General features: G+C 44.4%; 1 protein-coding gene across 1 annotated transcript in view; it reads left to right on the forward strand.

The window, feature by feature from the left end:
- The window catches only part of LOC139343486 (SWI/SNF-related matrix-associated actin-dependent regulator of chromatin subfamily E member 1-like), a 366467-nt gene that overhangs the window by 288511 nt on the left and 50646 nt on the right, over positions 1 to 27310 (forward strand). The gene's annotated exons all lie outside the window — the stretch shown is intronic.

A 27310-nucleotide genomic window follows, 5' to 3' on the forward strand; every position in this document is an offset into this window, starting at 1 on the left:
CATGGGCCAGAGCTGCTACAGGACGAGTCTCTCCAGAGTCTTCATAACGTGGGAGGTCAGTGCCATAGGTCAGTAGTCCTTTGAGCCCTGGGCCGTGATGTCTTTGGCACAGGAACGAGGCATGACGTCTTCCACAGCATGGGGACCCTCTGGAGACTTGGGCTCATGCTGAAAACATGGTGAATAACTCCACACAGCTGGGGGGCACAGGCTTTGAGCACCCTGGGGCTGACACCATCAGGGCCTGGAGCCTTGTTTGGGTGGAGTTTCATCAGCTGTCTTCTCACCTGGGGTGCTTTTCATTCGGTAAATTGGTCTCCTCGTCTCCTCCACTCGCTTCCTCTCCTTGCGTCTTAGCTCCGCCCAACGAGGACATGAAAGAGGGATGCGAGGAAGAGACGTGAGGACGGAGGAGACGAAACTCCGAAATGAAAAATCCTCGCTCCACAGCATCAGTCCGAAGCAACGTCAATTACTGATTATGTTTACCTGCTCCCACCATGATTCAAACATGTGCCACATACGACACTCCCCTTAAATAATAAAAGACTTCCGCGTAGGCTACAACGGTGTATCCTCACTCTGATCTCCTTCAGAAGCCTCCTCTCTCCTCGCTCCTCGTCCCCTTCAGGTGCATTTAAGCAATTGAGTCATCCAGGACAGACATCAGAGGAGTCAGAGGTCTCCTCTGCTGCCTAACTCCTGCTGCCTTGTGGGGTGAACTTCATATAATTATTAGGTGCCAGGCAGAGGAGAAAACTGTAAATGTTAAAGCAGGAAACAGACAAATTTTAAAATATGAAACGCAGACTCACATACACATAAAATAATAATAACATAAAGGCAGTTTTAGCAGTTAGCAATTCACCACTTAAAAGCTGAATTTAAAGTCATGTAATGAATGAATTCTTAATTTACAAACATACTGGCATTTATATTATCTTATCATTATTTTATTATTTCTGTAATTGCAGCATATTCCTGCCTCCATACTCTGTATTAACTATTTCTCAATACAATGATGATCATTATATATCACTTCACTAATGACCAAAACAAAAATGACAACAAACAGTTATGCAGAATAACCAATGAAATAAAAACAAGGAAAACAGTATCATTAAAGCAGTGATCAGTGCAGACATCGACTGTGTGTATATTTGACCATTTTAGATGCTGATCCAGTCACTAAATGTGTCAGCGCAGCTACATTCAATGTAGTGTGTTAGTATGAAAAACATACACACAAAACATTCAGTTCCATCATCAGGGTTCATGTTTGAATCCCTGTGAAAACTCTCCAGCAACGTTCAAACAGCTATGAAGTAAGACAGAATATTTAACTAAGCAATACAGCCGAAGCTGGAAAATCAAAATGCTTAATTAGCGGCACAGCGGTTCTCTTGCTCCTCCTCTTCTTCTTCCTTGTGGAAGATCTTCCCTTCAGCCTGCTTCACCCATCTCAGCTTGAGGCCTTCACTTGGGACGTGGTCTTTCAGTCTCTGGTTAATCTGAGGAACACATTCTTTTTTTAGTCTCCCATTGATTGAAATGTATACTTTGTATAAAGTTTAGCTGTACTGTCTGTTTCATTTCTACTTCATTCTCAAATATCATTACCCTTTCCAAGATGTCTTCCTTCAGTGCCTCCATGTTCACAGAGGAGCCAGTTTTCTTCAGCACCACCTGCACCACCTGCTTTCTGATAGTGGGAACTGTTTTATATGTGGGAAAAGCAACATTTTCATGTTGCAAATGCAAAATTTCACTGTAAAAGGTTAATCATAGGGATTCTTTAAATATTGAATTGTGAGAAGTTGGTAACAGCTAACAGTATGGAAATCTGAACTCACTGTAACATACAAAGTTCCGCCCGCTGTTGCATCCCTGGTTCTTCCATTTGCCTAAGTATGAGTTGACACAAGAGTGTGAGTATTTGATGGATGGTGTACTGGTATTCCAGTTAGTGAATGAAAGTGTGCTCCCATCTGACCACTTCCATGAGTCTCTGTAGAGGCCAACCCATGCAAATTCACTCTTTATCAACATCTTCCTTATCTGGCCATTCTCAGCTTGGTTCCTCACACTGGCCAGGTCAGTGTAGTGCGTCCTGCAGTAGCTCTGAGCCTCATCCCAGGACTTACTCTTAGTGATAACGATGAAGCTCGGTGAGGTGTTTTTACCGTTGTAGCAAATGTACGGTAAAATCTCTGTGCAATCGGTATCCACCCAGTCACCAGTGTCACGCATTGCTGCACAAAATTTGTAGAATGTTGCACTGCCATCGGGTTCACCAACAGCCCACTTCCTGAACGCCGCCTCTCCTTCACCATAGAATCCTGGATTTTCCAGAGACCACTTCCATGCCTCAGTGTCAACTTGTAGTCCAATCCAGACACGGAGCTTCCGTCCTGTAAGTTCATTAAGATCAGCCGAGTCTTGCTCACTCTGCACAGAGGCCAGGTCAGTGTACTCCCTCCTGCAGTAGCTCAGAGCTTCAGACCAGTTCATTGGCTTTCGAACAAGGATGTAGAGACACAGAAAACAGGAAGGCAGACAACACAGTCCTGTGGTGATGATAAAGATATTTATCTTAATGCATTCAGCGATAAAGCACTTTATACAGTTTATGACTCCTCACAAACAACTGGGTGTGTGCCATTTCTTAGAGTAACCCATTAAAGCTGCAGTAGGTAACTTGTAAAAAAATATTTTTTTGTCATATTTGCTAAAACTGTCCCTATGCCCAGACAGCAGTACATGAAACATGTAATCTTTGAAAAAAAAAGTGTCTCCATTGGTCCCACCTACTGCTCCTGCTGCGATTTGCAAAAATCCGACACAAAACAACCAATCAGAGCCAGAGGAGCGTATGACGTAGTGTCTGACATCTGTCAATCACTACTCACACATGCTGCCACCACCTCCCTCCACTGACGCTGCTGGCTGCTGCTCAGTGAAACAGCTCTGTGAACGGTGTCAGGAGGCTAGTGAAAGCTATGGCGGAGCAACAGCCACCCGCAAAGGAGAAACTGCCCATACCGCCGCTGCCAACAACAGCATAGACGGCTAAGACAACAAATAACCATCAGGCTAATATGCTGATTGTTACAGTAATACTCCGCAGCGTGTACATATGTTAGCGACTGTGATGTAGCAGCTGGGCAGAGTTAGCTTGTTTCCAATGCTAAGGCTAACGTTACTGGTTGTCATGGCAGCTGCGCAGACATCGCAGGGAGGAGGGGCTTTGAGGCACAGCACTGGTGCAGTGGAGAGGAAGGGGGAGTGACATGGAACTTGTTTTGGTTCAAATTTGTCTGTTCTCTTCTCGATCTTACCTACTGCAGTTTTAAAGGTGGAGTGAATCATTCTAAAGAAAGATTGTTGATATTTGCTTATTTATATACACAGCCCTGGCTCTATAAATGGGAAAGAACATGGCTTGGACCAAGTCACACAACACAATTCCAGCCAATCATATTGTGAAAGAGAGAAAGTAATATCAACATTCTCTCTGGACAATAATTCACCCAACCTTTGAAGAGCAGCTTGCAGGTTGAAGACCCCAGTGAATTAATGTGTAGATGAATAATGTGGAAAAAATATAGACTGTACATATATGCATACTAGAGAAATTTCTCAAGTTTTTTTTGTGAGGGAATTTTGCTTCCACATCTAAAAAAGACTAACTAGAAGTGATGTGGATGACCGGACAAAATTTTAAATTAGGAAATAAATGATTCTAAATAGTAGTTTTGATGCAAAAAGAGAGAGTAAATGTATATTCATACACATTTGATGGAGCACAAGAAACTAGGAACAGACAGGGATCACAAAATTTTGCAAGAAAATGACAGAAATTAAGTTGCTACTGGCAGCTACAGACAGCCATGGTTTTGGTGTGTTGGTGACATGCATTAAGAAGAGTGCTTTTCATTGATTGGCCACACAAACTGAAAAGGTAATTTTTTTCAAACAGTATATTGGTTTGCACCAGTGTTGTTAAGATGAACCTGAAGTCCATCCATCCATCCATTTTCTATACCGCGTATCCCTTTCGGGGTTGCGGGGGGTGCTGGAGCCTATACCAGCCGACAACGGGCGAGAGGCGGGGTACACCCTGGACCAGTCGCCAGTCGATCGCAGGGCACAAACACACAACCATTCACACTCACAGAACCTGAAGTCTCTTCACCACACCTTACATGCAAATAGACATCAACCCACTTATTAAAAAACACACAGTAATAACAAAACAAAAACAGCTCCCTCCAGAGCTTGTTGTCTTTAAAACTCTCAAAGACCGACGCAAACCACTACATCCTCATCGGAAACAATACACATAGTCTTATTTTGTTGTTGTTGTTGTTCGGATTGAATATAAGAGAAATATTTCCATAGGTTGTCTCTCCTCTTCCTTCCCACCTGACATGCTGGTGAAGATGAAGCACTCATCTTTGAGTGGCCAGCAGCAGCTAAAATAGTTTCTATTGGCTTTAAGATAGATAGCTTAGACGACATGTGAACGTTAGCTTGCCTTGTTGCTACTGCTATTATTACATCCACTGTCACTGTTACTGTGACTGCGTGTCTGTCTCTCTGTCTCTGTCTCTGTCTCTCTCTCTCTCTCTCTCTCTCTCTCTGACTGCTTTTCTGTCTGTCTGTCTGTCTGTCTGTCTGTCTGTCTCACTCTCCCTCTCTTGCTCTTCCTCTCTCACCCAACCGGTCGAGGCAGATGGCCGCCCACCCAGAGTCTGGTTCTGCTCGAGGTTTCTGCCTGTTAAAAGGAAGTTTTTCCTCGCCACTGTCGCCAAGTGCTTGCTCATGGGGGAATTGTTGGTTTCTTTGTAGATAAAAGAGCTTGGTCTGTACCAGCTCTATATGGAAAGTGTCCTGAGACAACTTCTGTTGTGATTTGGCGCTATACAAATAAAATTGAATTGAATTGAATTGAATTGTTCTGCGGGCACCTGGCATGCACCAAGCAGAGGGCAAAACATCCAGTGAGACGGGACAGTGAGAGAATTTGGCTTGAACATGTAGAAGTAACTGCTTAAAAATGAAAGCAACAACCAGGTTGTCCACCCGAACACAGACAACTTTTTCATTTCGTCTTTAGTCATCAGCGCATGATGAACAGAGATTTCTCTGTGATTTTTGTTAGCAATATTTTTTTCATTTACGTTGTCACCACAATTTAGTTATGCAATAAAATGATGTCAACAAATACTTATTGTCTGACTTTTCGTTGACAAAATTATCACTGCTCAGGCACCAAAAGTAGCTAGCTAACGTGGCTTTTTCTTTCAGGAAACTGTGGACTTGATTTCATGACAGGCTGGCACACACAGCACAATCATTCACTGTGATGTAAAACTACTGAAAAAGACAGACTCACTAAATTACAGCCACTCACACTCACTACCTTCTACTGAACATGGAACTAAGACAGAGTCAAGGTCACGACTCCTTCTCGTTACGTAACATGTGACGTTGAAAAAGTAAGTGCGTTTGGGTGCTTGCTCAAAAACGTCACCAAATTCCTCCAAATTTGTACCTGTATGTCTTGTAAAAAATATGAACTGTTTGCATTCATTTTTTAAATAGTCATTTTCATATAAGGTTAAGTGTACATTTCATAAAAGCTTTAACCTGCAAGTTGCTTTTTAAATGTGAAATGTGTATTCAGTATGGCAGACAAAAGAAGCAAATAATGGGCAAGACCTTTGACTTTCAGACTTTGTCTCGCACTTAGCAAAAGTCATACAAGATGGATAAAAAAAGAAGAAACATTTGATCCTCAGAGGTTTGTGGAAATGACTGACTTATACTGACCTGACAAGATCATCAGTTGAACATTAGCCCCTTTCATCGTGCACCAATGGATGGATCGCTTGCACCTTGAGTCAATCAGTATAGGTACAGAATGTGATTTATGCAGGATTCTGTACATTTTTCATGTTTGTGTAGTATCTGATTATGAATCAAATCTAATTTCTTCTTAATTGTTCTGCTTTCCAAATTAGTGTAAATCAAGAGTTTGGATTAGACTTCAGATTTCCATATACTTGGAAAACTCTTCATTAATTAGACTGAATTTGTTATGCAGATCATTTGGCTCCCTCCATATAAACTTGCTTAATGGTAAACTTTGAAGAGCTATCCAACGGTTGTTCCATAAGGTTTTGCTGTAAAGTTGACTGAGTGTATGTTTTTGTCCTTTGAAAGTGAAAAGAGGTGTTGAGGACTGACACACACATTTTCACCATTGATCCAATGCAATTCTATTATGTTTCTTGCTATGTTGTGTAGGTGAAATGCTTGAGTGGCCAGATGATATAATTCTGCGTCCGACACATTTAATCCCCCTCCAACTTTAAAAGATGTAAAAACTTCCTAAACTAAATTTGATGATGTTTCCCCCATTTAAAGTGTGTGATAACCAAATATGTGTTTTGAAGGAAGAGAAATTTGTCCTGGAAGAAAGTCAAAATAAGATCTTTGGGGGGAAAAAGGGTTCTTGTAAAGTTTAGCAGAGGATTCATCCATTTAATCAAGTCATATTTCATATTATTGAGTAGCAAAACACAATTGTCTTTGTATATCTGTTGCTAATTGTTACCCACATACATATTTACTACTGTCGACTTCAATTATTACTATAACTCATAATTTATGTTTGTGTCTGCCATTTCCCAATCTCAACCTGAAGATGACATTTTTCTGAGACGATTAGATGCCTTTTGTTTTGTATGTAAAATCTCGATTTATAAAATTAAATTCCTTGGGATCTTAGGCAAGCAGAAGTATAACATAGAACATAACATGGAAATATCCAAATAAAGTCCAAGTGAAGAAAAGGTGGTGAGTGTGAAATCAACCCAAATTAAGATGTAGATGTATAATAAAATAAACCCTGTACAATAAGAGAAAATTTGTTTGTAAAATCCAGTGTTTAGCCTATATCTCTATTTAAAATCCAAACAAATTCAGATGTACATTGACAGTCCATTCAGCTGAAAATGACATTACATTTAACATACACAGTCATAAAACTCATCAACCCTTTGCCACATTTGTCCTTACCTGAAAGTTGCTGAGTTGCTCAGTCTCTTAACAGCTGAAACCAGTATTCTAAGGATTGATGTCTGTCTCTGGCTGTGCAAAGGTTGTGTTTTCTCAGTGCAGTGAGTGTTGGTCTGATCAGCGACTTCAAAGAAATGTGTCTTGGAGCAGTACATCTTACTGTTTTAGCATGCAGAGAGGTTAGATGAGTAAGTACTGTCCCAGAGAAGGGGCGTTGTTCTTACTGATTTAATTGTCTAATTTGTGTTTTGTTGCACTGAAGATGAGTATGGAAACCAAAGGGAAACTATATTAAAATGATAAGGCAAACTTGAAAATCCACGACATCATTAGAAAATTGAAATGAAAATGCAGTAATGCAATTTAATATACTTTTATGGGTGTTGAATGATCATATTAAAAAGAAAATAGAAAAGCTGTTTCACATTTTATTTTCAAAGACCTTCACCTGCCGACATCTGAACTCATGCGTGAAATAAGACGTGCTGTGATTGGTCTGGGATATATGTGCAGTCTTGCGAGTCACCTGACCAAAATACAGCAAGAGTTTATGGCACTGTGAATGTTAGCTTTGATACAATGAGCATCGTCAAAGACTAAAATATTGTGCAGTCTCATCCCGGCATTGGTCATTGCCTTTGCATTTTCATTTTGTCCACTTTAGAGTGTGTGACATGTAAAAGTAAATGCAAAGGACTGGGGGCACTGTTTCACTTATTGCATTTGAATATTATCCACTTCAGAGCAGCTTAAGTCTTTCAACATTAAATGGTTGAACTTTTACAATTTCATGTTAATATGATCATCAAACACCCATACAAGTATTTGAAATTGGATTATTGCATTTTCATTTTAACGTTTACAGAAACAACACAAAAATAAAACATCATAATGCTACTTTGGAATTGCACAATTTTTTTAATATTGTCCCCTGTTGCCTTCCTTCGAGAAGATTATCAGTCATCCATGCATATTTGTTTAGCTCTTGGTTACAAGACTATTTGAATAACAAATCATAGTTGGATAAAAAGACTTAAACGAACCACAGCAGCAGCTCCTGACTGGAAAAATGTATGTAAATGTGTTGCAAAAGCACGATTAGTGAACATCTAAACACAGTCACATCTGTCTCTTCAAACAGGAATCACTTCATGCCATGGTCATGGCATGAAGTGTGACCAAGTCATTAGACAAATGCTTTATCAAGAGATGACAATAGCAGAGGACAGTAATGCTTATCATCGCTCTCCACTGGTTCAGATTACCTGCATGTTTTGAAAGCCCAAGTAAAGAGCAATAATTTAGCTTTATTTTCCAACACATAGAAGTAATAGAGAATATCCATAGAAGTAAAAGAAAAAGTGATATATCATGTATAATATATGTGTGTGTGTGTGTGTGTGTGTGTGTGTGTGTGTGTGTGTGTGTGTGTGTGTATGTATGACACACACACACACACACACACACACACACACACACACACACACACACACACACACACACACTTATGTGTGTATGTATGACTCAGGGCCAATACCCTTTTAAACTGCATTTTAGATATCAAGTTATGGATGGCAGGGAATTTCCTACAGCTCAACCAGGACAAAACAGAGGTTTTAGTTATAGGTCCTGAAGGCCAGACTGAGAAACTTTTACCAAAACTACAAGATTTTAAACCAACACAATGTGTTAAAAACCTGGGTGTCATATTTGGCTCTGAGCTGACTTTTATCTCACATATCAAAAATATAACAAAAATAGGCTTCTATCATCTTAAGAACATAGCCAGACTCCACCCGTTTCTCTCTCAGGCTAGCACTGAGGTGCTAATGCATGCTTTTATTTCCTGTCATTTAGATAACTGAAATTCCCTGCTCTCTGGTCTTCCCAAAAAGACTATTGCATACCTCCAATTACTGCAAAATGAATTACTGCTGATGAAGAACAGAGGGCAGGCCAACATTACACGAGTTTTACAGTCGCTGCATTGGCTCGATATTAAGGTTCTTTTAATAGTTTTTAAATGTCTTTACGGCCTTGCGCCCTTTTACTTACCTGACCTGCTTTTACCGCATCAACCCTTGCGGACCCTGAGGTCCTCCAGCACCGGCCTTTTATCCATACCAAAAGCCAGAACAAAAACCCACGGTGAGGCAGCATTTAGCCACTATGCTCCACACCTGTGGAACAACCTGACAGAGAGCCTCAGGTCTTCAGAAACCATTGATATTTTTAAAAGAAGGTTAAAGACGCACCTTTTTAATGAGGCATTTAACTGACCTTTAAATTCTTTTCATCATTTTCATCATTTATCTCATGTTGATGCCTTGTATTTTGCTGTTTTATATCTTGTATTATTTTACCCTACTTTATCTACTTTACTTATTATCTTATGAACTTCTCTTCTTTTAACTGTTTAATTTATTTTCTAATTCCAGTGTTTCCTAGGGGTGGCCCCCCACACTGAGAGCTGTGTCTGGTCTGCTGGCGGGGGTGCTGTCCTCACGTCTCTTTGGCCCGGCTGGTGGGGGGCTCCCCACCGTGGTGTGGGGGTCCACCGGTCTGTCAGGGTCAGGGCGGCCGGCCCCGAAGGTGGCGTTCTCCTCAATCCTCAGTGCCTTGCTATGTCTCGTTACTCCCGCTCCTGTGGTGAGAATGTCTGAGTGTGTGTGTCTGTGTGTGTGTATGTAGATGAGGGTGTGTGTTAGTACATACGAAGGGTGGGAGGGATGGGTTTTTACTGTTGTTCTGTTTTCATTTGTATTGTTTTTAACTCCTCCTCCTTGAACTGCCACCCTATCGTGGTGGAGGAGTTTGAGTACCCGAATGATCCTAGAGGCTATGTTGTCCGGGGCTTAATGCCCCTGGTAGGGTCTCCCAAGGCAAACAGGTTCTAGGTGACGGGTCAGACTCAGAGCAGTTCAAAAAGCCCCTATGAAAGAAATCAAATCAAGGAAGCGTACGTCGCCCGGATTGGCATCACCGGGGCCCCGCCCTGGAGCCAGGCCTGGGGTTGGGGCTCGCAGGCAAGCGCCTGGTGGCCGGGTCTTTGCCCACAGGACCCGGCCGGGCACAGCCCGAAGGAGCGACGTGGGCCCGCCTTCCCGTAGGCCCACCACCCGCAGGAAGGATCAGAAGGGGCCGGTGCTATGTGATATGGGTAGCAGTCGTGGGTGGGGGCCCCGACGACCCAAACCCTGGAGAACGACTCTGGCTATGGGGACATGGAATGTCACCTCACTGTGGGGGAAAGAGCCTGAGCTAGTGCGGGAGGTTGAGCGGTACCGGCTGGAGATAGTCGGGCTCACCTCCACGCACAGTCTGGGCTCTGGAACCCAACTCCTTGAGAGAGGCTGGACTCTCTTCTACTCTGGAGTTGCGTGCGGTGAGAGGCGGCGAGCTGGTGTGGGCTTGCTTATAGCCCCCCAGCTCAGCCACCATGTGTTGGAGTTCTCCCCGCTGAGCGAGAGGGTCGCTTCCCTGCGCCTTCGGGTTGGGGATAGGTCTCTCACTGTTGTTTCGGCCTACGGGCCGAACAGTAGCATAGAGTACCCGGCCTTCTTGGAGTCCCTGGGAGGGGTACTGGAAAGTGCTCCAACCGGGGACTCCATTGTTCTGCTGGGAGACTTCAATGCTTACTTGGGCAGCGACAGTGACACCTGGAGGGGTGTGATTGGGAGGAACGGCCTCCCCGATCTGAACCTGAGTGGTGTTCTGTTATTGGATTTCTGTGCTAGTCACAGTTTGTCCATAACGAACACCATGTTCCAAGCATAAGGGTGTCCATCAGTGCACGTGGCACCAGGACACCCGAGGCCAGGGTGTGTTCCAACTATCGGGGGATCACACTCCTCAGCCTCCCTGGGAAAGTCTATTCCAGGGTACTGGAGAGGAGAATCCGGCCGATAATCGAACCCTGGACTCAAGAGGAACAATGCAGTTTTCGTCCTGGCCGTGGAACACTGGACCAGCTCTATACCCTCCACAGGGTGCTTGAGGGTTCATGGGAGTTTGCCCAAACAGTCCACATGTGCTTCATGGACTTGGAGAAGGCATTCAACCGTGTCCCTCGCGTCATTCTGTGGGAGGTGCTCCGGGAGCATGGGGTTGGAGGCCCTCTGTTGAGGGCTGTACAGTCCCTGTACAACCGGAGCAGGAGCTTGGTCCGCATTGCCGGCAGTAAGTTGGACCTTTTCCCGGTGCATGTTGGACTCCGGCAGGGCTGCCCTTTGTCACCGCTTCTGTTCATCATTTTTATGGACAGGATTTCTAGGCGCAACCAGGGGCCGGAGGGGGTTCGGTTCGGGGGCCGGCAGATTTCGTCTCTGCTTTTCGCGGATGATGTTGTCTTGTTGGCTACCTTGAGCCAGGACCTTCAGCATGCGCTGGGGCGGTTCGCAGCCGAGTGTGAAGCAGCTGGGATGAGAGTCAGCACCTCCAAGTCCGAGGCCATGGTTCTCGACCGGAAAAAGGTGGCTTGCTCCCTTCAGGTTGGGGGAGAATTCCTGCCTCAAGTGGAGGAGTTTAAGTATCTTGGGATCCTGTTCACGAGTGAGGGAAGGATGGAATGTGAGATTGACAGGCGGATTGGTGCAGCGGCTGCAGTAATGCGGTCGCTGTATCGGTCTGTCGTGGTAAAGAAGGAGCTGAGCCGAAAGGCAAAGCTCTCGATTTACCGGTCAATCTATGTTCCTACCCTCACCTATGGTCATGAACTTTGGGTCATGACCGAAAGAACGAGGTCCCGGATACAAGCGCTGAAATGAGTTTCCTCCGCAGGGTGGCGGGGCGCTCCCTTAGAGATAGGGTGAGGAGCTCTGTCACCCGGGAAGAGCTCAGAGTAGAGTCGCTGCTCCTCTGCATCGAGAGGAGTCAGCTGAGGTGGCTCGGGCATCTCTATCGGATGCCCCCTGGACGCCTCCCTAGGGAGGTGTTCCAGGCATGTCCCACCGGGAGGAGGCCCCGGGGGAAGACCCAGGACACGCTGGGGTGACTATGTCACTCGGCTGGCCTGGGAACGCCTAGGGATCCCCCCGGAAGAGCTGGAGGAAGTGTCCAGGGAGAGGGAAGTCTGGGCGTCCCTGCTCAGACTGCTCCCCCCGCAACCCGGCCCCGGATAAGTGGAAGACAATAGATGGATGGATGGACGTTTTTAACTCTTGTAAAGCACTTTGTTTTGCATTTTATTATGTATGAAAAGTGCTATATGAATAAAGTTTGATTTGATTTGATTTAGTGTGTGTGAGTGGCCATGTATTCATCATGTTGTGAGAACATAAATCTGTTTACACGTTGTGGAGACTTGTCTTCTTTATAGGGACAAAACACAAGTCCCAGTCACATAAAAGGCAAAGCAAATATGTTCCGTTCCAGGCACACTGGCTTGCCTTTTACTTCAGCGCCATGATGCACTGACATGATGTCAGCCACTGCATGCGTGTTGCATTCAGGTACTTGGTTGTATTATTTTCCTTGTCACTGAAAAGAAGTAAATGCCTTTTCTCTCTGATTTTCAGACTTCTTTTTCTCTCAGACCTGAACAGACCCACCTGTGAACTGGGAAATGATCATTGTATGTGCAGATACATGACAATGCTGGATGCTGAGCCTACCACCGAAAGCATCCATGCTTTTGAATGGAATATTGTGTGATATGAAAAATGAGCGTGAAGCGTGTGCATCATCGGTGGCTACAGCTCTTCTTCTCCTTCTTTTCTGTGTTTTTCTTGTGGAAGACCTTTCCATCAGGCTGCTGCACCCATCTCAGCTTGACATCCTCTCTCAGGTTGTGGTCTTTCAGTCTATGGTTAAACCAGGAAATACAAGAAAGTGGAGTGCAGGCAGATGACCAAACTGTCCAAGCTCACAGCAACAGGTGGTCCTGTAACCTCAGCCCTCCTTACCATCATGATTCAAATCATGAGGTGAAATAAGATACAGTACAGGTCATACAGGGATAGTCATGAAGAGAGCACTGAAATCGCAGATGGGACTAGACAACAACGTCAGACACCAAGCTGGAAGTTAAGTAATATTACAAACTCCTTGTAAACTATAGTTTTGGCCACAGAAGTGCACAAGTCAAAATCAACATGAGGAATATTCACTGTGTACGGTCATCTTGGCAAAAAAAAAAAAAAAAAAAAATTAATTTAATTCCAGCTTCAACTTTAACTAAAAGTTTGCTCTTTTGGCATCATGCTCAAACATCATTACCTTGTGCAAGATGTCTTCCTTTAGCTCCTCCTTGTCCACAGAGGAGTCAGCCTTCTTCAGCACCACCCGCACCAGCTGCTTCCTCATTCTGGAAACTGTTTCACATGAGGGAATAACAACACTTTCATATTGCAAATGTAAAATTAAACAGTATCTAGAGATCATCTTGTGATGGGATCACACCAGCCATGACACATGTTCTGACCCATTATTAGTTACTACATTGTTACTGGACTACCAAGTACTAATGCGTTGGACCACACCCGACTCTGCTTTCACTTTGATCTCAAATACACACCTGTGAAGTTTCTTGACTGCATGTTGCACAGTTGTGATGCTATTTAGTTGACCAAGTCTGTCCACTGGCAGCCAGACATATAAACTGTTTCTATGTCTGGCTGCCAGTGGACAGACTTGGTGTTTATAATAAACACCAGCCAAAGAACTGAAAATCCTCTCATTGGTAGTTTCTGCTGCAGTAGCAGTCTCCAGGACACAGACTATCAAGGTGAAAGCAATACCAATTCTGCTGTCACTGCTGGTCATGAAGCTACCTAAGCATACAGCATATTCTGCAATTTGATTCCATTGAAAAGCAACGTTTACTGACTTGACTTTGGCTTGGTTTATATAGATAATTGCCCTCCAAGCATTGGTACAATTTGGTGCACTGCCCTGAGATATTGCTATGAATGTCCCAAAATTTTTGCATATTACATTTCAGATCTTTTTTAAATGTTCTTTCTTGATTCAGACGTGCTGCTTAAAATATTGAGCTGAGTTACTGTGTTTGATAGTAAGTCATTTCATCTTCCTCCGTAAAACTAGACCTCTAGTCGGCAACACTGATTTAGGTCTTGGTCTGCTTTGTTCCTTTAATCCACGTGTCAGAGTCAAAGCCTGCAGGTCAACTCTACTGCTTGCTACCTTCCCTCTTCAGTGTGGGCCATGTTGTTGTGTATGTAATCTGCAAGTAACTCCTGTTACTGCCTAATTACTGCAGATCAATGTTTACCTGTAAGCTAAAGGTTATGAAATAAAGATTTTACCGAATATTGTTGTGACAAAGTGGATTAACCATTCCATTTGCCACTCAACTACATGTTTATTTTTATAACCATTTCTTTGTTCACAGTGTTTGTTTGGTTTCATTACTTTATGTTAAGTCTAAAGTCCATGTGATGACCCTAGTACACAGTACTATCCCGGGTCTGTTTTGTGTTTAGCGTTATTTTTCCATCATCTTTATAACTGAGTTAGCATAGTAATGACAGACACAAGTTATGGGTATTTCAGGTACTTTTATTATTTTCTGTAAATAGCATTGTTAGATTATTCAGTTAAGCACATGTCTTTTGTTCAAGTCTTATCAAGTGCAGCAAGCCAGGGGGGAAAAGGGAGCCGCCCAGCAATTCCCGGCCTTTTATAGAGTTGGTGACATCATCAGTGAGGTCAGGGATGCTACCATGTCAGAGGGGGGAAATGCCGATATTATTGAGCTCATTAAAGGTTTCTGCTGGGTATAGCTGAGAATGGTGCCATGGGTTATGTATTTGAGTCTCGTGGGAAATGCGAGTTTCAAGGAGATATTGTTCAATGCGTCTGTTATGTACTGGGTCTAGGATAATTTGTTTGCCCACCCTGAAGAGAGGATGGTAGGGGCCTGTTACCTCTAATGGAGGGAAAAGAGAAGGATAAAAGGAGTTGTCTGGAGAGGCCAGGTTGAGAAGGTTATGCACAGCAGCTACCAGGGCTTGTGCTGTTAATTTGTGAGTAATGAGTTCATTTCTTCTCAGTTCCTTATGTTTATAGTTTTTGCTTGGTGTTGTTTTTTTTTTGTTGTTGATGTTGCACTTTCCTGGAAGCACATGAAAATAAAATGTCCAGCCATGGGGACTTTCAGCTGAGCCTTCTGTGTCCTACTTCATTGTAGACCCTGGATGTTTCTCAATATGCGTTCTTCTCTGTATTTGTGTTCTTGTGTACTTGAGAAACGTCATCACTCTGAGTCCAAGTACTGTTCCAATTCAAAAGTCTGCATCTCAACAAGTACACTCAAATACACGGATGTGTTCTTGCCCCTCCCACTTTATCGAGTATGCATCGGATGGTGACTTGTGCGGGCTTGGGGCAACCACGTATCCCAGAATGCATTTCGTAGCAACGATGGCAGAGGAGAGGACTCACAACTATAAGTTACAAGTTTGGAAATACTGCTGTTTTAGTAGTACGGAATGTGGTTTTAAGATTATTTTATGTGAGAAAGTGGATGTTAAAACTTAAAATCTGTGGTTGAGTCATCACGATAGCGCGTAGTTTAGAATTTGCTCCAAAATTTTCGGAGATGTGTCATCCTGCTAACGTCATCAAGTACGCTGCCATCCCAATTGCAGAATAACGGTCACGCGTCCTCCCGTCCTGGAGAGACTGTACTCCCAAGTCGAACTTGCTAAGTCAGAACTGCCAAGTTCGTAAGTCCAAACTTGCCGTACTCTGGTTACACTATCTCACAATCGTAGCATCAAGTCTTGTTATGTTTCAATACACCCTCTAATGGTAGATCTGAGGAAGTGCATCAATAAGATCTATCAATGCTCACGTCCAAGAAAGCATTTGGATCTTGGGGTGCTTTTCATTCCATAAATTGGTCTCCTCGTCTCCTCCACTTGCTTCCTCTCCTCGCGTCTTAGCTCCGCCCAGCAAGGACATGAAAGAGGGATGCGAGGAAGGGACGTGAGGACGGAGGAAACCAAACTCCGAAATGAAAAATCCTCGCTCCACAGCGTCAGTCCGAAGCGACGTCAATTACTGATGACGTTTGCACAGCTGTAAAAGCTGTAAAACGTGATATTATGGTCAGATCTGCAGTCAGACTGTTCTACTCCTGATTGCTATTGATGAGGTTTCAATTATATGCCGTTAGAGGCATAACAGAGGACGGGTGTGTGGTAGATTAAACCAACAGCCTTGTAGCCTTGCTTTAAAAAACCGTAATATACCAAGAATTTTCATTAATTTCTTGGTGACAGATACAATTGTTAAAAGGACACAGTTGAAACAAGAATCAAGATTACATTTGTGAAGACCTGCTCCCGCCATGATTCAAACATGTGCCACATATGACACGCCCCTTAAATAATAAAAGACTTCCGCGTAGGCTACACCGGTGTATCCTCACTCTGATCTCCTTCAGAAGCCTCCTCTCTCCTCGCTCCTCGTCTCCTTCAGGTGCATTTAAGCAATTGGAAGATCCTTCATCATGGCGGAGGGGAAACAACTTCCGGGTCGACGAAGGAGAGAGGAGACGAGGAGGCACAATTCAACGTAATGAAAAGCACCCTTGGTGTATTCATCTGTCAAACAGGAAAATTGGACCACCTGTAGAGAAAGTGATGTCTGGCTCAAAGTAGAGTCCATTTGAAAATAATTATGGACAATATGTCATGTCCAGTTCAACGGAGTAATCACTGTACACATTAACAATGCTATCCATATCACTAATAGGTTCCCATTCTCAATTTACACCCAGACGGATGTCCATAGCCATGCAATCATTAATGTTCATCAGTAATGCAACATCAAAAATCTATTAGGTGCAACTGTTCAAGTAACACTTCGATTACATTTCAAAACCTAGCAAGATGACTGGCCTGTAAGAAGGGCATTTGTCCAAATATTCATTTCTTAGTGGAATTCAGCATCATAAATGCTCCACAAACAGTATCAGATCCATGCAGAACATTAACAATTGCCCATTTCAACTACTTTACCTTCAAAATATTGGTTCCTCCACTTAAAGTGTAAATGAAAACATCAAGATGTGAAGCTTGATTACCAACAGCTTTTATTGAAAACAAAGAAGTGCTGCTCAGGCTATGCTGCCGGCGTTGGAGGCGATCCTGGGCCAAAGGTCAGCACACTCTTTGGCCACTGGGCCCATTATGGCTGAACCTGCAGATATAAAGAAGAAAAGCACTTATTTTAGTTCAAATAAAGCATGCTTCATTGAAAAATGTGTGAAAAGAACACATAACCATTGTAGGAGCAGGGATGTACGTTCTCACCTTGTCATTGTGTGTGGGTGTGTCTATGTGGAGGTGTGGCTGGGTGTGAGTGTCACTGGGGCTGAGTGATTGCTTGATTAATATCACCTGCACCTACTGGGGGATCAGTTTCTGTTTGTTACAGAGTGAGGGTGAGGCATGGTGCCTATATTTCTGTTGACCGCAAGGCTATTGTTACATCCAGAGTCCATTATTGCAATTATATCAGCATACCACGTAAATTTGATTTCACTGAAAAGACCAATAAACACCCTGAAACAGCAGCAATGGCTTCATGTTTAATTAGACTCAGTGTGTCGGACAGATCCCTGCCTTCTCCCTCTCAGTGACTAATTTTAAAAGTTGATAGTCACAGTACAACCATGTTGACTTGAACAGGTCAAAGCTGTCTCATCACTGATGGAGATCAGTCAGCCACAGTGTCGCTGCCATCTCACCCACAGTGATGAGGTCAATATTCCCTTCTACGACAACTCACCCAGCCACTGAGCAGACAAAGCAAGTGCTTTTGGAAGGGGTGGGGGTCTTACAGTGTGCCGGTCAATAATCATCAATATAAAGTCAATATGAAATATTTTGAACCATTACAACTGCCGGCTAAATGTAACTGTTCACAAAGAACTTGTCTAACCACAATATACAACACAAACATCAGCTTTATCTGCAGCCAAATCATTCATTTGAGCCATTTCATCAACACTGGTAGTAAAATCAAAGTATATTTATTTTGTCACAGTATATTTCTGGATTTAAAAAAGTTTTGCAAAACATCCACATATTTACATGTGAAAATATTCACACTTCTTGACCTCTCCAAGAACCGATTTTATGAGACGGATGCATTTTAGACCTTCAGATTTTTGCCTGCCAGTAAATCTTAAAACTCAGTGATCAATTTAATTTGGTGCCAGATTATGTACTGGCCAGGAGGAGTAACTTCACTGGCACCTGATGGCTCCAGCTACATCCTTAGCATACAGATATCAAGAAAGAAAATATGTGTAATTTCCCAAAATGTTATTTTACTTTAACTTGCACTATCCGTAAACTACCAGTCTTGGTAACATAATCCTCGAGCAACATGCAACTTTTCTTGACCAATTCAGTGGAGCCTATTTAACAATAACAGACTTCCCCACGAATCTGTGCAGGAAGGTTAACGTATGTATAAGCATTTTCTATGTCCAGGTTCAGTTCATATCCCCCCGACAAAACCCAATCTGAGCCATGACAATGCAGTAGGTGAACCTGTGTTGTCAGTGCAGTTGATGACCGCTCCCACTGGGAGACCCAGCGAGATGCGGAACTCGGCTCCAGACGAACCTCCACGTCCTATTAGAAGACAGGAACACACAATTAAAACATTTAGTATCACTGTGGTTCTTCCATGAAAAACTCTTTGTAGTGGGAGAAATGGAGATACTTCTAACTTACAAGTCTAAGACCCATCGTCTCTGTATTTCACATCTAGTTTAAGCCGTTATGTGACCAAAACACCACTTGACAAAAGCCCAAACAGCCCAGAGAGACCCTCATATGCAGTCGCTTTAACACATATGTACCAGACAATGTACTGTCAAACAATACTCACTGGTTGAAATTTTAAATATACCATTACTGTATTGTCAAAGCCCACATATCTCAAAAATCTTCAAACATCATCAGCTTTTTTCACAGCTCTTTGTGGTATAATATTATATTGTAAATACCATATGGTGCCTTATCTTTTATTATTTCATTGTTTTCTATGTGTCACCTGTTATTTTCTTGTCTAGGTCATGTAATTGCCTCATGTTGGCATTTTTAATGATTTACCTCTTTAGTGGTTTGGCCACTGTAATAAAGGCTTTTTATTATTTCCTTCCTCATTTGACACATTTTTCTTATTTATTTGAAGTAAGAAGAGAAAAGGTTTGTTGTTCAATGAGCTGATTAGGACGGCTTCATAGTAGTGATCAGTTTGTACAACTACTATCAAGAAAGTAACAGCTCAGCAATAAACTCTGTTATGAGAAACTCAACTCATGCCCAACTGAACACAGCTTCAGCTGAGAGCTGAATTAAGGCACTGGGGGCCTCACTACAACTGCCTCTTGTGCTTGATTCTCTGGCTCCTGATTTGCCAGTTCCTTGGAGGTGCTGAGTCAACAGGGATACTCTCCTCATAGAGGCTGGATTCAGTCCAGCCTGTGTCATTGCTCTCCATGATGCTGGACCTGTCCTCTTGATGAGCACTGTAGCTATCTGCTTCTGGGCCCAGTGCCCTCTCACATACATTGAATAGGACTTACTGAACTCAGTGGACATCCGGTTCTGCACAGATTCAAAATGATACTCTTTTATTTGCCCTGGTTTAGTCCAACCTTGCCAGCTTGCAGGAAAAGATCATTCACTTTTGGTTTCATTTTTGGTTTCTCACAGGACCTGAACCCCAGTTTACTGGATGAAAGTCATCCATGCACCCCACCTCCCTCCATTTGTGGATATTCTTCCTCTTTATACTACATCATCTTCAGCTCTGAGCATCTAATACTGCTACGGATGGATTTACACTGCAGTTAGTTGAAAGCCTGGTACATCTCGTACAGGTGCACAACACACCTTTTAGCATCTGTATGAGATGCAGAAGAGTGTTACAAAGCATCTGTATCTGATGCTCTGGGCTCCAAATACACACAAGCAGAAGATGTGGCAAGATGTAACTGGCAAAATCAATGCAAGAAATCCTGCTGTGAAGCAAAGTGTGAATGAAGAAATATCAAAATATTACTGTGAGAGCAAAAAAGGAGACAAAACATTAAGAGGAGTTAACAAAAACTGCTGAGTTTCAGTAAAACAATATAGCTAATGTTATATTTGAGACAAAAAGTCTCATCATGCATCATGGTAGACAACAGTTCGTTTTAACTGAACCAAACAGGTCAGGTGTGAAAGCAGTCTCAGAGTCGACTCAGGATATCTTTAATATTCTGTGTGGTTCAGTCCCAAGAGTAAACATTCTTGTCTAACATAAAGAGCGACCGCAAACTACTTTAAAGGCTCAGATCTGTGTTGCAATAAAGTCTGAACATGGTTTGTCATCCTGCTAATCTGTGCATATTGTAATGATTAATGAAACTTCTTCAGTGTCAAATTCACAGTTCAACCCACAGAGCAACAGTACTGTGTAGGCTGACTGATATGTGATAGCAGTGCTGTGGCCAGTTAGAACTCCTGCTGCCTTGTGGGTTGAACTTCATATAATTATTAGGTGCCAGAAAGAGGAGAAAACTGTAGATGTTAAAGCAGGGAACAGGCAAATATTAAAATATGAAACACAGTCACATATACATAAAATAATAATAATGTAAAGGCAGTTTTAGCAATTAGCAATTCACTACTTAAAAGCTGAATTTAAAGTCAATTCTTAATGTATAAACATACTGCCATTTATATTATCTTATCATTATTTTATTATTTCTGTAATTGCAGCATATTCCTATACTCTGTATTAACTATTTCTCAATACAATGATGATCATTATATATCACTTCACTAATGACCAAAACAAAAATGACAACAAACAGTTATGCAGAATAACCAATGAAATAAAAACAAGGAAAACAGTATCATTAAAGCAGTGATCAGTGCAGACATCAACAGTGTGTATATTTGACCATTTTAGATGCTGATCCAATAACTAAATGTGTCAGCGCAGTTAAATTCAATGTAGTGTGTTAGTATGAAAAACATACACACAAAACATTCAGTTCCATCATCAGGGTTCATGTTTGAATCCCTGTGAAAACTCTCCAGCAACGTTCAAACAGCTATGAAGTAAGACAGAATATTTAACAAAGCAATACAGCCGAAGCTGGAAAATCAAAATGCTTAATTAGCCGCACAGTGGTTCTCTTTCTCCTCCTCTTCTTCTTCCTTGTGGAAGATCTTCCCTTCAGCCTGCTTCACCCATCTCAGTTTGAAGCCTTCACTTGGGACGTGGTCTTTCAGTCTCTGGTTAATCTGAGGAACACATTCTTTTTTTAGTCTCCCATTGATTGAAATGTATACTTTGTATAAAGTTTAGCTGTACTGTCTGTTTTAATTTCTACTTCATTCTCAAATATCTTTACCCTTTCCAAGATGTCTTCCTTCAGTGCCTCCATGTTCACAGAGGAGCCAGTTCTCTTTGGCACCACCTGCACCACCTGCTTCCTGATAGTGCGAACTGTTTTATATGAGGGGAAAAGCAACATTTTCATGTTGCAAATGCAAAATTTCACTGTAAAAGGTTAATCATAGGGATTCTTTTTTCTTTCTCATTCTGTCAGTATTCAAATCTGAACTCACTGTAACATACAAAGTTCCGCCCGCCGTTGCATCCCTGGTTCTTCCATTTGCCTAAGTATGAGTTGACACAAGAGTTTGAGTATGTGATCGTAGGTGCAGTGGTTTTCCAGGTAGTGTATGAAAGTGTGCTCCCATCTGACCACTTCCATGAGTCTCTGTAGAGGCCAATCCATGCAAACACGTTGTTTTCGAACATCTTCCTTATCTGGCCATTCTCAGCTTGGTTCCTCACACTGGCCAGGTCAGTGTAGTGCGTCCTGCAGTAGCTCTGAGCCTCATCCCAGGTCTTCTTCTCACTGACAAAGATGAAGCTCGGCGAGGTGTCCCTTGTTTCTTCTGTGCCTGAAATATTTTAATAGTGCTGGAATCACTGATGTTGAATGAAACTTATTCAAAGTATCTTGCCACCCACAAAGTACCAACCATATACAGACATCATTATTGTTACTTACTGCATTCCTCACCTTAATTTATAAATATTCTTCAGTCTATGGATGCTAATGTTTGTCAGTCGTGGGTCCACCACTTTGGTCCAGATTGAAATATGTCAACGACTGCTGGATGGATGGGGACTAACTTGCACAGACAACCATGATCCCACAAGGATGAGTCTTACTGTCTTTAGTGTTCCCCTGACTTTTTGTATCTAACGGCAACATTAAGGTTGACTTTCGTGGTTTCAAGTTAAAAATGTCATTAAGTGTTAAGTGAATTTGATGAAATTTGATACAAACACTAATGTTCCTCTCAGGATGGGTTAATTTTGGTGATCCCTGAACTTTCCATACAGTGGCATCATCAGGTCAACAATTGCACTTTGTACTTAGTGCTATTAAGCAAATGTTAGCATGCTAACCTAATGGCCAGTGTACACGAGATCCCTAAAGCCATAAAGTATGTGTTACAACACCTAACGGAGCGTTAAGTATCTGCGCTTGTAAAACATAAGAAACCTAAATGAAATAACTCCTGGGTGTAAGTGTGGGTGCTGAAGAACAGATGATCTGCTTCTTAAATGTTTCCTGTGGACATTGAAACTGCAGCTGAGCTGTGACTGAGCTGCAGTACAACTGGAATATTTGGCTTAAGAAGGTGAATGTGACAAACCCCGAAACGTCAGCATGTTTGCATTGTCAGTGTGAGCATGTTAGCTTAGGATTAGCATTTAGCTCAAAGCACTGTTGTGCCCAAGTAAACCCTCACAGAGCTGCTAGTGTGGTGTTTTTACCGTTGTAGCAAATGAAATATAAAATCTCTGTGCAATCGGTATCCACCCAGTCACCCGTGTGATGCATTGCTGCACAAAATTTGTAGAATGTTGCACTGCCATCGGGTTCACCAACAGCCCACTTCCTGAATGCTGCCTCTCCTTCACCATAGAATCCTGGATTTTCCAGAGACTACCTCCATGCCTCAGTGTCAACTTGCAGTCCAATCCAGACCTTGTCCCTCCATCCTGTAAGTTCATTGAGATCAGCCAAGTCTTGCTCATTGTGCACAGAGGCCAGGTCAGTGTACTCCCTCCTGCAGTAGCTCAGAGCTTCAGACCAGTTCATTGGCTTTTCAACAAGGATGTAGAGACACAGAAAACAGGAAGGCAGGAAACACAGTCCTGTGGTGATGATAAAGATAATTATCTTGATGCATTCAGAACTTTATACAGTTTATGACTCCTCACAAACAACTGGGTGTGTGCCATTTCTTAGAGTAACCCATTAAAGCTGCAGTAGGTAACTTGTAAAAAAAATAATTTTTGTCATATTTGCTAAAACTGTCCCTATGCCCAGACAGCAGTACATGAAACATGTAATCTTTGAAAAAAAAAGTGTCTCCATTGGTCCCACCTACTGCTCCTGCTGCGATTTGCAAAAATCCGACACAAAACAACCAATCAGAGCCAGAGGAGCGTATGACGTAGTGTCTGACATCTGTCAATCACTACTCACACATGCTGCCACCACCTCCCTCCACTGACGCTGCTGGCTGCTGCTCAGTGAAACAGCTCTGTGAACGGTGTCAGGAGGCTAGTGAAAGCTATGGCGGAGCAACAGCCACCCGCAAAGGAGAAACTGCCCATACCGCCGCTGCCAACAACAGCATATACGGCTAAGACAACAAATAACCATCAGGCTAATATGCTGATTGTTACAGTAATACTCCGCAGCGTGTACGTATGTTAGCGACTGTGATGTAGCAGCTGGGCAGAGTTAGCTTGTTTCCGATGCTAAGACTAAAGTTACTGGTTGTCATGGCAGCTGCGCAGACATCGCAGGGAGGTGGGGCTTTGAGGCACAGCACTGGTGCAGTGGAGAGGGAGGGGGAGTGACATGGAACTTGTCCATCCATCCATCCATTTTCTCCCGCTTATCTGGGGCCAGGTCGCGGGGAGAGCAGTCTGAGCAGGGACGCCCAGACTTCCCTCTCCCTAGACACTTCCCCCAGCTCTTCCGGGGGGATCCTGAGGCATTCCCAGGCCAGCCGATGGACATAGTCACCCCAGCATGTCCTGGGTCTTCCCCGGGGTCTCCTCCCGAAGGGACATGCCTGGAACACCTCCCTAGGGAGGCATCCAGGGGGCATCCGATAAAGATGCCCGAGCCACCTCAGCTGACTCCTCTCGATGTGGAGGAGCAGCGACTCTACTCTGAGCTCCTCCCGGGTGACAGAGCTCCTCACCCTATCTCTAAGGGAGCGCCCCGCCACCCTGCGGAGGAAACTAATTGCAGCGCTTGTATCCGGGACCTCATTCTTTCGGTCATGACCCAAAGTTCATGACCATAGGTGAGGGTAGTAACGTAGATTGACCAGTAAATCGAGAGCTTGCCTTTCCGCTCAGCTCCTTCTTCACCACGACAGACCGGTACAGCGACCGCAGTACTGCAGCCACTGCACCAATCCGCCTGTCAATCTCACGCTCCATCCTTCCCTCACTTGTGAACAGGATCCCAAGATACTTAAACTCCTCAACTTGAGGCAGGAACTCTCCCCCAACCTGAAGGGAGCAAGCCACCTTTTTCCGGTCGAGAACCATGGCCTCGGACTTGGAGGTGCTGACTCTCATCCCAGCTGCTTCACACTCGGCTGCGAACCGCCCCAGCGCATGCTGAAGGTCCTGGCTCGAGGGAGCCAACAAGACAACATCATCTGCAGAAAGCAGAGACGAAATCTGGCGTCTCCCGAACCGAACCCCCTCCGGCCCCTGGCTGCGCCTAGAAATTCTGTCCATAAAAATGATGACCAGAACCAGTGACAAACGGCAGCCCTGCCGGAGTCCAACATGCACCGGGAACAGGTCCGACTTACTGCCGGCAATGCGGACCAAGCTCCTGCTCCGGTTGTACAGGGACTGTACAGCCCTCAATAGAGGGCCTCCAACCCCATACTCCCGGAGCACCTCCCACAGAATGACGCGAGGGACACGGTCGAATGCCTTCTCCAAGTCCACAAAACACATGTGGACTGTTTGGGCAAACTCCCATGAACCCTCAAGCACCCTGTGGAGGGTATAGAGCTGGTCCAGTGTTCCACTGCCAGGACGAAAACCGCATTGTTCCTCCTGAATCCGAAGTTCGACTATCGGCCGGATTCTCCTCTCCAGTACCCTGGAATAGACTTTCCCAGGGAGGCTGAGGAGTGTGATCCCCGATAGTTGGAACACACCCTCCAGTCCCCCTTTTTAAAAAGAGGGACCACCACCCAGTCTGCCAGTCCAGAGGCACTGTCCCCATCTGCCACGCGATGTTGCAGAGGTGTGTCAACCAAGACAAGCCTACAACATCCAGAGACTTGAGGTACTCAGGGCGGATCTCATCCACCCCCAGTGCTTTGCCACAGAGGAGCTTGCGAACTACCTCAGTGACTTCAGCCCCGGTGATGGATGAATCGACCTCCAAGTCCTCAGTCTCTGCTTCCTCTACGGAAGACATGACAGTGGGATTGAGGAGATCCTTGAAGTATTCCTTCCACCGCCTGACAATATCCCCAGTCGAGGTCAACAGCTCCCCACCTCCATTGTAAACAGTGTTGACAGAAAGCTGCTTCCCCTTCCTGAGGCGTCGAATGGTTTGCCAGAATTTCCTCGAGGCCGACCGGTAGTCCTCCTCCATGGCCTCCCCGAACTCCTCCCAGACCCGAGTTTTTGCTTCTACAACCACCCGAGCTGCCGCGCGCTTGGCCTGCCGGTACCCATCAGCTGCCTCAGGAGTCCTATGAGCCAGCCAGGCCCGATAGGACTCCTTCTTCAGCTTGACGGCATCCCTTACTTCCGGTGTCCACCACCGGGTTCGGGGGTTGCCGCCACGACAGGCACTGCTGACTTTACGGCCACAGCTACGGATGGCTGCATCAACATTGGAAGTGGAGAACATGGTCCATTCGGACTCAATGTCTCCAACCTCCCTCGGAATCTGGTTGAAGCTCTCCCGGAGGTGGAAACCTCCCTGACAGCGGGTTCCGCCAGACGTTCCTAACAGACCCTCACGGTACGTTTGGGTCTGCCAAGTCTGTCCCGCTTCCTCCCCTGCCAGCGAATCCAACTCACCACCAGGTGGTGATCAGTTGACAGCTCAGCCCCTCTCTTTACCCGAGTGTCCAAGACATACCGCCGAAGGTCAGATGATACGACTACAAAGTCGATCATTGACCTCCGGCCTCGGGTGTCCTGGTGCCACGTGCACTGATGGACACCCTTATGCTTGAACATGGTATTCGTTATGGACAAACTGTGACTAGCACAGAAATCCAATAACAGAACACCACTCGGGTTCAGATCGGGGAGGCCGTTCCTCCCAATCACACCCCTCCAGGTATCACTGTCGCTACCCACGTGAGCATTGAAGTCCCCCAGCAGAACAATGGAGTCCCCGGTTGGAGCACTTTCCAGTACCCCTCCCAGGGACTCCAAGAAGGCCGGGTACTCTGCACTGCTGTTCGGCCCATAGGCCGAAACAACAGTGAGAGACCTATCCCCAACCCGAAGGGCGCAGGGAAGCGACCCTCTCGCTCAGCGGGGAGAACTCCAACACATGGTGGCTGAGCTGGGGGGCTATAGCAAGCCCACACCAACTCGCCGCCTCTCACCGCGGGCAACTCCAGAGTAGAAGAGAGTCCAGCCTCTCTCAAGGAGTTGGGTTCCAGAGCCCAGACTGTGCGTGGAGGTGAGCCCGACTATCTCTAGCCAGTACCGCTCAACCTCCCGCACTAGCTCAGGCTCTTTCCCCCACAGTGAGGTGACATTCCATGTCCCCATAGCCAGAGTCATTGTCCAGGGTTTGGGTCGTCGGGGCCCCCGCCCACGACTGCCACCCATATCACAAAGCACCGGCCCCTTCTGATCCTTCCTGCGGGTGGTGGGCCTACGGGAAGGCGGGCCCACGTCGCTCCTTCGGGCTGTGCCCGGCCGGGTCCTGTGGGCAAAGACCCGGCCACCAGGCGCTCGCCAGCGAGCCCCAACCCGCAGGCCTGGCTCCAGGGTGGGAAAATGCAGTAATGCAATTTAATATACTTGTATGGGTGTTGAATGATCATATTAAAAAGAAAATAGAAAAGCTGTTTCACATTTTATTTTCAAAGACCTTCACCTGCCGACATCTGAATTAATGTGTGAAATAAGATGT

The sequence above is a fragment of the Chaetodon trifascialis genome, chromosome 15 (genome assembly GCF_039877785.1).
Source record: "Chaetodon trifascialis isolate fChaTrf1 chromosome 15, fChaTrf1.hap1, whole genome shotgun sequence".
Lineage (NCBI taxonomy): Eukaryota > Metazoa > Chordata > Actinopteri > Chaetodontiformes > Chaetodontidae > Chaetodon > Chaetodon trifascialis.